Source organism: Ricinus communis, chromosome 10 (genome assembly GCF_019578655.1).
Source record: "Ricinus communis isolate WT05 ecotype wild-type chromosome 10, ASM1957865v1, whole genome shotgun sequence".
NCBI classification, from domain to species: domain Eukaryota; kingdom Viridiplantae; phylum Streptophyta; class Magnoliopsida; order Malpighiales; family Euphorbiaceae; genus Ricinus; species Ricinus communis.
Window position 1 is genome coordinate 25475606 of NC_063265.1, and position 12327 is coordinate 25487932.

At 33.3% G+C, this 12327-nt stretch overlaps 1 non-coding gene across 1 annotated transcript; it reads left to right on the plus strand.

Annotated features, from left to right (window-relative positions):
• The first annotated feature begins 9408 nt into the window (after positions 1-9408).
• LOC112535399 lies at positions 9409-9516 on the plus strand. Its single transcript, XR_003079550.2, has one exon. It is a non-coding gene; the product is annotated as a small nucleolar RNA R71 (small nucleolar RNA).
• The last annotated feature ends 2811 nt before the right edge of the window (positions 9517-12327 follow it).

The following is a 12327-nucleotide window of genomic DNA, read 5'->3' on the forward strand; positions in this document are numbered from 1 at the left end:
CTCATCACATCAAAAAAGAGCGCTTTTGGGAGGCACCCCAATTTTTATCTTTAATTTCTAATTTTTTTTTTAACCTTTTTGTTTTGAAACATTTTATTAGTTTTAGTTTTCATATTTTCAGTTTTGATTTTATTTCTTTATTTTAAAATTTTCAAATTCTACCGAGGAGGCACTGAATTTCCACAACATCAGCCTCGATGGATGATCAGGGCAGTCCCCTAGATCTTTTTATTTTTCTGTATTTATTTACTTTATTTTTCATACATGTCATGCACTTGGATTGTATTGCTTTTGTTCTCTTAGTTGAGCATTCCATGCGGGGTATCCATAACATTTTACATTGAGGATAGTGTGTTCTTTAAGTGTGGGGTGCTTATGGGTAAACCCTAATCTCTCATATGGATTTTTAATTGCTATGGCTAGGTGTTGTGTATTTTTAGGAGATGTTAGGACATTGTGTTTTTATGCACTTGAGTATGCTAATTTTGAGCTGATTGATGACTTGATTTATAGAATTGTAGTTACTTTTCTTTGTTGTTCATTGTCCTTGGAAAACAATTTATGGTATTTTACACATCAACCCTGCCGGGTTAAACCGGTGTTATTTAATTATTTTTCGAATTGTCAAATTTTAACTTAGAACGTTGATAATATCATATGCATGTGTTTCTTAAATAATGATTCAATTAATGATGTTGCGAACCAACTGCACCTAATACCACACCTGAAAGTGAGATTTTGAGCCAGTTGAGCATTCATTATGCTTATGCTCTTTATATTTCTTGTTTGAGTGTGCATTGTACTTAACTTTGCTTCTAGAACTTGCTTTGTAATGCGTGTTGAAGTTACATGAATATTGTGAATACCATGAGATGATTTGGGCGATTTAGGATTCCCCACATTTGACCAAAAGCCTACCACCTTATGTTTCCATTAGTTAGCCAATTTTTGAGCCTTAACCTTTTCTTCATAATCTACACCTATACACTTCAATTATACCATTCTTTACATTTATCTTTCCTTTACCCTTATACTTTGGAATTTCTTTCCCGTGATATGTTCGACTTTATGTGGGATTAAAATGCTAGTTGCTATGTTGGTAAATTCACTAAATCTTTTGATATTTTAAATGCTCCCCTTGATCCAATTTGTATTTGTTATTCTTTATGTTTATTCGAGGTTGTATGCGTGGTCGCTAATAAGTACGCTAGTTCATTTCTTTAAAAAAAAAAAAAAAAAAAGAAGAAGAAGAAGAGAAAAAATATAATAAACAAATCTCTTTAATTATTTATCTTTTTATTGGATTTAAAGCATTTGCGAGCGTTATTCTATGAAGTAGGGATTTTAGTGAATGATTCTTTTCGTGATCTTAGGCATTTAATCCATTGAGCATATAATATTGTTTATCGCACGAATTCCGGCATTTTCATACTCTGTCCAAATCTCCGTACCTTTACCCTAGCCCCATTACAACCTTGGTAAAGACCCTTTGATTTTGGTATTTACTTATTCACAGTAGCGAAGATATGATTTATAAGCAAGCTTATGGTGAGCGGGTCTTGTGCATTTGCTTTGAGGGATTTGTTATTTACCTAATATACACTTTGAGCGACTTGAGTGATCCCTGTGAGGCATTGGTTCATGATGTTGGTGTTGAGTTGTCATTTAAGTTACTCATGCATTAATATTATTTCCATTCTTTGTTAATGATTTGTAATTTGATTTATGATTGAGTATCCTTTGAGATGTGTTGAATACTCTCTGTTGTGGACTAGGGGCATAAACTGAAATGAATTGCTAATTGTAGTTTTGTGGGTTGAGTTGTTAATTGCTTGAGGACAAGCAATAGCTTAAGTGTGGGGTAATTTGATGAGCATAGTTTTACACATATTTGCTTGCATATTATTGCGTATGTTCTTAGCAATTATTGTGCTTTTATTCCCAGATCACCCGTGTTTTATGTTCTTTTGCATTTCATGAACATTTATAGGACCATCATCGTTGTTTAAGCAATTATAGATCAATACGTGCGGAAACGGACGAGAATTCATCAAGATCGGACAAGAGCCCGCAATGCATGCATTGAGCACGGCCTGGACTCTGGCCGTGCTCAACCATTGGCTTTGATTCTTGAAATTGGCACTTTGGGCACGGTTTCCGTAGCCACCACGGCCTTCAGCACGGCCAGTGGTGGCCAACACGGGGAGAAACACGGCCCGTGGTGTCCAACACGGGGAGGAACACGGCCGTGGTGAAACCCTACTTGGTGAGATCCACAGTTTGACGCGGCTTGGACTTGGCCGTCTTTGGTGGTCTGGCCGTCTTGAGTTAAATATATAAGAAAAAATGAGTTTTTCTTAAGAGGGGGGGGGGAAAAGAGTGACATTGAGCCCTAGTGGGCTGGTTCGGTTCTGCACAATCTTGAGTGCGAGAGAGTTCGCAGTGAGTAAGAATCCCGGAATCGTAAGATTCCGAGTGCAAAACGATAGTGGAGCAATTCAAGAGGCAATTTGGGAGATTAATCAAAGTGTAGATCCAGTTTGGAGCAGTTCATCCAATTCGAGAGAAAAGGGTGTACATGTTTTATTTTCATTATTCTTTCATTGTAATTGATTTCCTAGATTGTTTTAAATATGAACATGTTTAGCTAGACTGATTTAATCCATTGGGATTTCTTTACTATGTTGGCTTGATATTATATTGTTGGATTGTTTGAGTTGGTTTTGTATTCTTCTTGTTTTCAGTATTAATAAGATTATGCATTATTCATGAGACGTTGTGAATTGTGATGTTTAGATTGCTTTATGAGATTGAGAAATCCGTTTAGCAATTGGAATTTTGAATAACAAGAACTGGTTAATAATCGCTTAGAGATAAGGATAATTAACTAGCCGGATTAAGAATTAACAAAGCTTAATAGAGGCGGATTAAAGCTTAATGCTAATTTAAGAATCAATCGTTAGGAAGAGATTCCAACTTTAGGTTATTAGGTTTAGGAATTCAGTTATCTCGAGAGAGAAACCGAATTCGGTTAAGAATTCGTCCACGGGTAGCATAATTAGACTTACCGATCCTTTATCTTTTGTTTGATTGCCAACTAGTTTAGATTCTCTTTGGGTTTATCTTCTTGTCTTGATTATTTCACTTATCAATTACTCCTGCATCTCCCTCGGAACTTAGCTCGTAGTTAATAGTTAGTTTAGAATTTATTCATCATCCATTTTAGGTTAATATAACAAAGAACAAAGGAGTAACTCTGGGCTTTCGCTTTCCCGAGGAATACGACCTTGATACTCGCCATTAGTGCTAGACTGCATCGATAGGTACACTGCCTTAGATTGTAGCTAACACAAGTAGCACCCATTATTCACTTGCTAGAAGAAACTCGAGCTCCTCCAAGACTTCTTCATTGGATAACTCGTGCTCATCTTCCATCATCGAAGGGACTTGTGGAAAATCTACCAACAATTCCTCTAACTGTAACTCAGCATAATCAACTGTACATTCCTGTTGATAGTCTTTCAGAGGAATTATGTTCGCCTCTTCCTTTTCTGGTTCCATCTCCATGTTCAAGAAATCATCCTGCACAGAAGAATCATCGTCAAACATAGTAGATAAACCAGAAAAATTCTCACCTGAACGCAAAGTGATGGCGCTCAAATGCTCCTCGGATTCAGCAGCGTTTGATGGAGTTTCCAATTGCTCTTCAGCTAGTAACTTGAAGATTAAGCCTACTTGATGCTCTATGTTGTTAATCGAGGCTTGTTGATCTTCAAGTGTCCTCTCTGTTTGTTGGAATCTATCCTCAAGACTTGCAATAAACCTCGTCATCAGCTCCTCTGACACTAACTCTTCACCTTGAGTTAATGGTGCAAGATTAAATTTGCTGAAATTCGGTGGTTTTTGGCCATCTAAGCTCCATCCAAAGGGTGAATGAGTGCTCAACTCTTGATTGTAGGTGCTTCCATACGAGTCATTTGGCCAACTTCCCGTATAATTCACCTGTTCATAGTTATAAGAACAATGAGCAACAACACTATACAATGGACAATTATTACTCAAATGTAAACCACAACAAAATTCACAAAAAACTTGAGATGAAAGGATAGGAATGGAGAGTTGATCGGTAGCCCTGCAAAACGATTCCACTCGAGCTTCTAAAGATGCACGGGTATCCCAGTTTTTAGCACTCTCTTGGTTCCTAATCCCATTTTCCAATGCGTCATACAAAGAGTTTGAGTTTAGCATTGAACCTCCTTATCATTCACTATCTGAATCATAAACTTAAACTAAATAAATATGTACAAATAAAATAAAATAAATAAACAAAAAAAAATCATAAAATAATAAGAAAGAAAAAAAATGCTAAATTAACAAATAGCAAATTTCACTGTAGTTTTCAAACATTTCCCCGGCAACGGCACCAAAAACTTAATGGGTGCTACTCGTGTTAGCTACAATCTAAGGCAGTGTACCTATCGATGCAGTCTAGCACTAATGGCGAGTATCAAGGTCGTATTCCTCAGGAAAGTGAAAGCCCAGAGTTACTCCTTTGTTCTTTGTTATATTAACCTAAAATTAGCGATAAATAATTTCTAAACTAACTAATAGCTACAAGCTAAGTCCTAAGGGAGATGCACGAGTGATTGATAAACGAAATAACTAAGGCAAGAAGACAAACCCAAAGGGAATCTAAACTAGTTGGCAATCAAACAAAAGATAAAGGATTGGTGAGTCTAATTATGCTACCCGTGGATGAATTCTTAACCGAGTTCAGTTTCTCTCTCTCGATAACCAAATTCCTAAATCTAATAACCTAAAGTTGGAATCTCTTCCTAACGATTGATTCTTAAATTAGCATTAAGCTTTAATCCGCCTCTATTAAGCTTTGTTAATTCTTAATCTGGCTAGTTAATTATCCTTATCTCTAAGCGATTATTAACTAGTTCTTGCTATTCCAAATTCCAATTGCCAAATGGACTTCTCAATCACACAAAGCAATCTAAACACACAATTCACAATGTCTCATGAATAATGCATTATCTTATTAATACTGAAAACAAGAAGAATACAAAATTAACCCAAACAATCCAACAATTTAATATCAAGCCAACATAGTAAAGAAATCCCAATGGATTTAATCAATCTAGCTAATCATGTTCATTCTCAAAGTATACAAGAATTCAATTACAACAATAAGCAAAGGTAGAGAAAACCCGATTACACCCTTGGATGAGAGTAAATAGCCCCAAATCCTTTTGCTCCAATTGAATCGATTCTTGTTCCTCTTGCTCGATTTGAAAATCAATTAACGAACCTCGCCCAATCTTCGATCCTTCAAGGGAATCTGATTGAAACCTTGATCCAAGTCTCCTTTTCTCTTAGTTTCAACTCAGAAAACCCTTAGAGAAAGAAAAATTAGGGTTTGGGACGTTCTAACCCTAGCCTCCTCCTCTTTTTCTCTCTTCATTCTTTTAATTAAAACCCTCTATCGCTGCCAACACGGCCGTGTTCTTGGCCGTGTTGGGGACACGGGATGGTGTTCCTAGCCGTGTTACTCTCTATGGCCGTGCTCCCTAAAAGCTTCTTTTTCTTTCATGTTTGACGCATCCAACACGGCCGTGTTAACCTTCCGCATGGCATACTTAGCTCGTTTCGGCAGCTTTGACGTCCAATTATGCTCCAATTCTTTCCTTTATCATCCTTTGACCTCTTTTGGACGTAATGCACACAAACAAACGTATAGGGTGAGTGTTGAGACCAATTCACATCGAAATGTCTATTAAATTAATCTTAAAAATCCCATTTAGATGTGTGTATTTTACGCACATCAATAACCCTATTCAAAAAGGCAAAACCTTCATTCAAAAACAAGAGATCAATAGTCATTTATTACTTACTTTTGAAGCTCTTATACTTTTTCTTTTCTTTTCTTTATACCCCTTGGATTTTAATTTTTGATACTTGGGGTACTTCTTTCTTTCTTGAAATGTTATGCCTTTTTACGCAAATACAAACATGGGTAATGAATGCACCTGGTTACTCAACAAAACATACAACAACATGCTTTGCATACTCATAATCTTAATTGTCTTTTTACGCGAAAATCGACATTGGTAATGAAGATCCCCGGTTACTAAGCAACTAAAATTAGCGTAGTAGAGTTATTAAACTTAGAGCTTTAAATTTTCCCATATCATATCTCACAAACTTAGGCAAGCCAATTTAATAACAAGAAAATCATAATCTAAATCATACACTTCTAATCATACCCATGTCGAATGTTGCTAAACTATTCATCATGTTCATATACAAAGATGAACACTTGATCATTTAAGTGCAAATAACTCATGAGTTCATATTTATACATGTTAAAAACTAACTCAAGAGTTCAAGAATCTTAACATAATAGCATTCTTTCATTGACTCTTCTATAGAACAATAAGAAAAAGCTGAGTGGAAAAATTTAAAATTTTGCAAAAAATTAATCAAAGTTGCTAATTCTCATGGCATATGACGTATAAAGTTAATCGAAGAAATATTCTATTTCCCTCCTCCACACTTAAATTTGACATTGTCCTCAATGTCATTGCATATAGAAAAATAAAGAACCAAAAGAGAGGAAAAAGATAGAATACTCCCCTAGAATTTTGCAATGCATAATAAGCCATGAACTTGAATTCCAATCTCCACCATCCAAACCTTAGAAGCACACTTGAACACACATCATTGATAATTACAAAAGAAATAAAGAAATAAAAAATAAAAAATAATAATAAAGAATTAAAAATAATAAATTATCCTAAACATACTAAAAAGATTAAATCCTAAGATAATTAAAAGTTAGGTCCTAATAAATAAATATAAATTCTAGAATAAAATATAAAATAAAGTCCTAGATCAATGATATGACTATTTATGTGGAGGAGATAGATATATATTTAATTTTAAAAGAGAGTATTTTAACTAAAAATAATTCATAATTAATCCCAATTTCTTTGATTTAATTATTTTAATTTTTGCTCAAATTTTTTTTTCTTTCTTTTTACGGCCGCCGCATTTTAGCGATGTCTGCTGCGTGCGCCTACATTGCGGGCCGTTAGATTCGCGCTGCGTGCTATCTTTGCAAGCTCGTTCATGTCTTGCCGTCTTGCGGGCGTGCGTGCTTGCACGCCTCCTGGCGACACCGCGGCTCGTGGGAGCGCCCTGACTCGCGGCCCTCACGCCCATGGTGCTTGGCGCTGCGGGCCCTTATTGTCTCTGCCGGCTAGTTGCTACGGGCCCGTGTGAAAATTCGGCACAAGGTGGCTTGCTCAAATTGTTTTTTTTTTTATTGGAGCTTTAATTTCTTCTCATGGAGACATATTGCCTTTTAGGGATCAAATATAAGCCTACAAGATAAACATAAAATAAATAAAAATAGAAAAATAATAAATAAATAAATAATAAAAATAATAAATAAAAATAGAAATAAAAAATATAACTTAAATGCATAAAAACAAAAATACAATTGCTAAGTTTATGGTTTATAGCTAGACATTCCTGATTATGCTCATGGTGGGCATTCATCCGCGCACTCCACCTTTTCGTCATAAGCCATTCCTTTCAAGTATGGCTTCATACTATTTATGCGAACATCTAAAGTGTCATGAAAACTCTTGTCAATTAAGAATGAAATATCATCATATAATTGTTCATAAACAAGAGAATCTAAATAATTATATGAACATTTATCAATAGTAGATTTAGGAGATAAATTTAGAGAATCAAACACTTTAAGTTCCACAGTTTCTCCTAAAACTGTCATGGTAAGTTTTCCATCATGCACATCAATCACAGTTCTTGTAGTTGCCATGAAAGGTCTACCAAGGAGTATGGTTTGCTATTTATCCCTTGTTAGTGTATTTTCCATGTCAAGTACTACAAAATCAACTAGAATTATTAACTTACCTACTTGCACTAGCAAGTCTTCCACTATACCTCTAGGGTATTTTATCGATCTGTTTGCAAATTGTAGAGACATAGTGGTAGGCTTCAACTCTCCCAAGCCAAGTCGTTCATACATCGAATAAGGCATCAAGTTGATGGTTGCTCCCAAATCTAACATGGCTTTTGTATGTTTTTTATCACCTATCGTAATATCAATGGTGAAGCTACCATGATCCTTCATCTTAAGGGGCAATTGATGTTGAAGCATTACACTTGCTACTTGTACTTTTTCATTGTTCACATATCGCCTTTTGTTGGTGTTCAACTCTTCAAAGAATTTTGCATAAGCTGATTTATTCCTGATAACATCCAACAAAGGTAAGTTAGTATTAACTTTAGAGAGCATCTTAATACTTTCAAAAAAAAATTCATCATTTTTGCTCTCTTTGGGTTGGTTTAGAAGGAATAGGGGGTCTATAAGGCTGAGCTGCCTTATGAAATTCAGGTCCAGATAATGCTTCCTTTTCTTTCTTTTTCAGCCTAAGATTAGGCTCTACTTTTTCTTCCTTTTGTATGCTTTCCTCATTGCTTTGCACTAATCCATCATTTTTAGGTGTACCTGTATAAGAAGAAAAATTCCTTTCAGTTTCCATAGTAATATTATCGACAACCTCACCTCTTCTAATAGTAGTAATGGAATTGGCTTGTTCAGGTTGACTTGATAGTTCCTCTTTATTAAGCTCTTCAACAATTTGTCCATTTGAGCTTCTAAACGTTTTAGTGAAGCCTCAATGGAATCTGTCTTTTTCTCATTCCTCTCCATCCTATCATGAGAAGCCATCATAAATGATTGAAGTATTTCTTCCAAACTTGGCTTCCTTTGTTCATTAGATCGAAGAGTTTATTCTTGATCTTGAAAGAAAGGATTGGAGTCCCTTTGGAATTGAGAATATTGGTCTTGGTAATGAGGTTGATTTTGATTTCTCAATAATTGTGGTGGGTTTTGGTCATTGTATTTCCAAGAAAAATTTGGATGGTTTCTCCAACCTGTATTATATGTGTTGGAATAAGGGTCATTCATAGGATGCATAAGTTGGTAAGAATCCATCAAATTTGTTTGGTCATACATATTTTCTCTGTAATTATCAAAAGATGAACAAACATTAGCACTATGACCATAAATACCATAAATACCACATACCTCATTATTTGGTGAGTTTTTTTGTTGAAGTAAGCATGTTAACTTGCTTAATTAATTCAGCCAATTGCATGGCCATCTCAATATTAGCTACCACTTTAATTACTTCTATTCTCTTTGTCCTCACACTCTTTTGTTGAGAATTGGCTCATAACATCTCAAAGATATTATAAACCTCATCAGGTGTCCTTTCTAACATAGTACCCCCAGCTGCATTATCAACCATACCATATTAGTGTGTCAACCCATCATAAAATGATTGGTTAGTTATTGGGAGTGGGAATCCATGGTGTGGGCATTGTAATAAAAGTGATTTGAAGCGATCCCATGCTTCATGAAAAGATTCAGCATTCTCTTGATAAAAATTAGAAATCTCACCTCTTAATTCTTTGGTCTTTTGCTGTGAGTAAAATCTACTCATAAAATTTTGATAAATTTCATTCCAATTTCTCAAAGAATTAGGAGGCAAGGTCATTAACCAAGCCTTTGCTCTTTCTTTCAATGAATAAGGGAAACACCTCATTCTTAGTTGATCCTCATTACCTCCAGATAATAGGAAAGTATGAACTATGGCATAAAATTCTATAATGAATGTTAATGCATCCTCACTAGGCATACCATAAAATGAAAGAAGCATATTAAAATGAATACTCTTAAGTTCATAATTCCTAAATGTATCATCTAGAACTATGCATGAAATAGTGTTACCAATTATAGGCATTGCATAATCTTTCATAGCCATTCGCCTTTCAGCTTCTACTTCTCTTGGTGGGTTTGCCACGATATCAATTTCTTCTGTTGATTCTTTTTCTAGTTGTTTCCTGCTAAGCATACAAAACAAAAGAAAATTTCAGATTAAAAATAAAATTTACAACCAAAACAAAAACACATAAACAAAACACAAAACAAATAAACAAAACAAAGACACATAAATAAAATAAATCACAAAACACAAAACAAACTAACAAACACAAGACACTTTTGATAATCAATCAATATAATAAATTTGGACATAGTTCCCCGGCAACGGCGCCATAAACTTGATATGTCTTTTTTAGTACTCGCAAGTGCTCGAACCATTCCTATAGTAAGGGTAAGTTCACCACGAGGTCGATCTCTCAAGGAACTATGAGGCCACTTATTATAAAGACTAATTATCAGCACAAAATAATAAAAGTAAATCTAAACACTCTAAATCGTATGCTTGAGAGGATAATGGTCATAAAGTAAAGTAACTAAACAATAAATAAATATGCAATGCAAATGCAAATGCTTATGATCTAAAACTATATGCTAAAAATAGTATTTAATCTAGCCATTTACTTAGTAATCTCCTTGTTTAATTTTAAGCCTAGATCTAATGAATGAGATGGTGATGTGCCTTTTCCCTAAATCACTCAAGCTAATGATACAACTTAGGTTTCTTCTACCAACATAGATTAAAGTAAAGATGATGTTTCTAATACTTTTAAACCTAAAGATTTTCATAACAATTACTATTGCTAATTAATATGATGGTTAACTAACAATAATAACTGAAATTAATAAAGATATGAAGGTAAAGAAATCATTCATTAAATAAATAAATAACAAGGTTCATACAAAAGTAGAAAGACTAAACTAAACACTTATGAAAACTAGCCTAACATATTTAACCCAGTGATCATGGTATTAAATAGAAAGACAAAAAATAAGAAAGTAAAAAGCTCCCTCAAGATCCAAAATTTCTTCAAGTAGGAAGAAGATTGGTCCTCAGTCTCCACTTCTTGAAAAGCTCCTTAGATCCTAAAAGAACAATGAAAACTAAAATTAAAGTGTTTATGAAGAACTGTAGAGAATTATGGAGAGAATAATAGTGGCAGGTGTAGAGAGCAGGTAGGAGAAAACCTCCTTTCTTCTTTCTTCCTTTCCTCCTCTTTTTTGCAGAGATTTATATAGAGGAGAGTCCTCCTCTAAATAAATCTCTCTAGAGATGAGTGTACTAATATAAGTCTATCTAATAGATAAGACTTAAAGTATCTTAATCTCCACCCAATACTATTCCATAAATAACTCTTAATATAAATCCTAATAGTTATACAAAATGACTAAAATATCCCTTGGGCCTTATAATTAGCAGTCCATGCGTCTTAATCTTAGGACTTGACACGAATATGTCCCATTAAGCTTATTTTAGCTCCATATTTTCCTTTTTTTGCTAATATTCCTGAAAATAGACAATTAATCTTAAGTAAGGCAAAAGCACATATTTTCACTATTTTATATATAGAAATATATCATTAAAGCTTTAAAATACCCTTAAATATCTATACATAATTTGGACCGATCAATGTTCTTATACATGGATTGATCAGTTTTTTAATTTCTTTAAAAGAAATATAATTTCAAATATATATTTAGCTGATTTTGTGTTAACTTGAATTTCATCGCATCATAATTCTTAAAAAATGATTACATTATATATATTTTAAAATATTTAAAATTTGTAAAAGATGAATATTAAATTTTAAAATTTAGATATATAAAAAATTAAGGAATTAGATTTATTTTATAAAAAACTCAGAAAATATTATATATCGAGTATATAAAGGTATATCATAAATATATATTTTTATATGTTCAAAAATATGTGTCTGTATTACGTGTTTAATATATATATCTTAAAAAATTGTTGTATATTAACTATTATATGAATATAAGTAAATAAATAAAAAATTATCAATTATATATTATAGAAAATATTTTTTCAATAAAATAGAAAATTATTTTTAAAGTATACAATAAATAATATATAACCCGTTTATTTTAGATTTATGATACTATGATCTTATTGATTTTTTCTCTGTTCAGATTTTAAGATTATTGTTTATATTTATTTTATAAACATACATGAACACGAAACCTATTGTTTTTCACCACAATGGGCATTGAAAAAAATGAGGTACGTAAACTTTAATGTAAAGGCCATTCTAATAACAAAGAACAACAACTTTACAAACCACATGGAAATAATTAATATCAAACAAATCAAAATAAAAATGGAGCAAATAAGAATGTATTCAATATCAAGTTAAATAAGGTTATCCATTACTATAAAAGGAAGACTATGAGTCTCATATTCTATTTATAGTTAAAAAGATAAAATATGACTTCACCAAATGCCTTTATGTATAACTATTGCAGAAATTCAACCACAAATA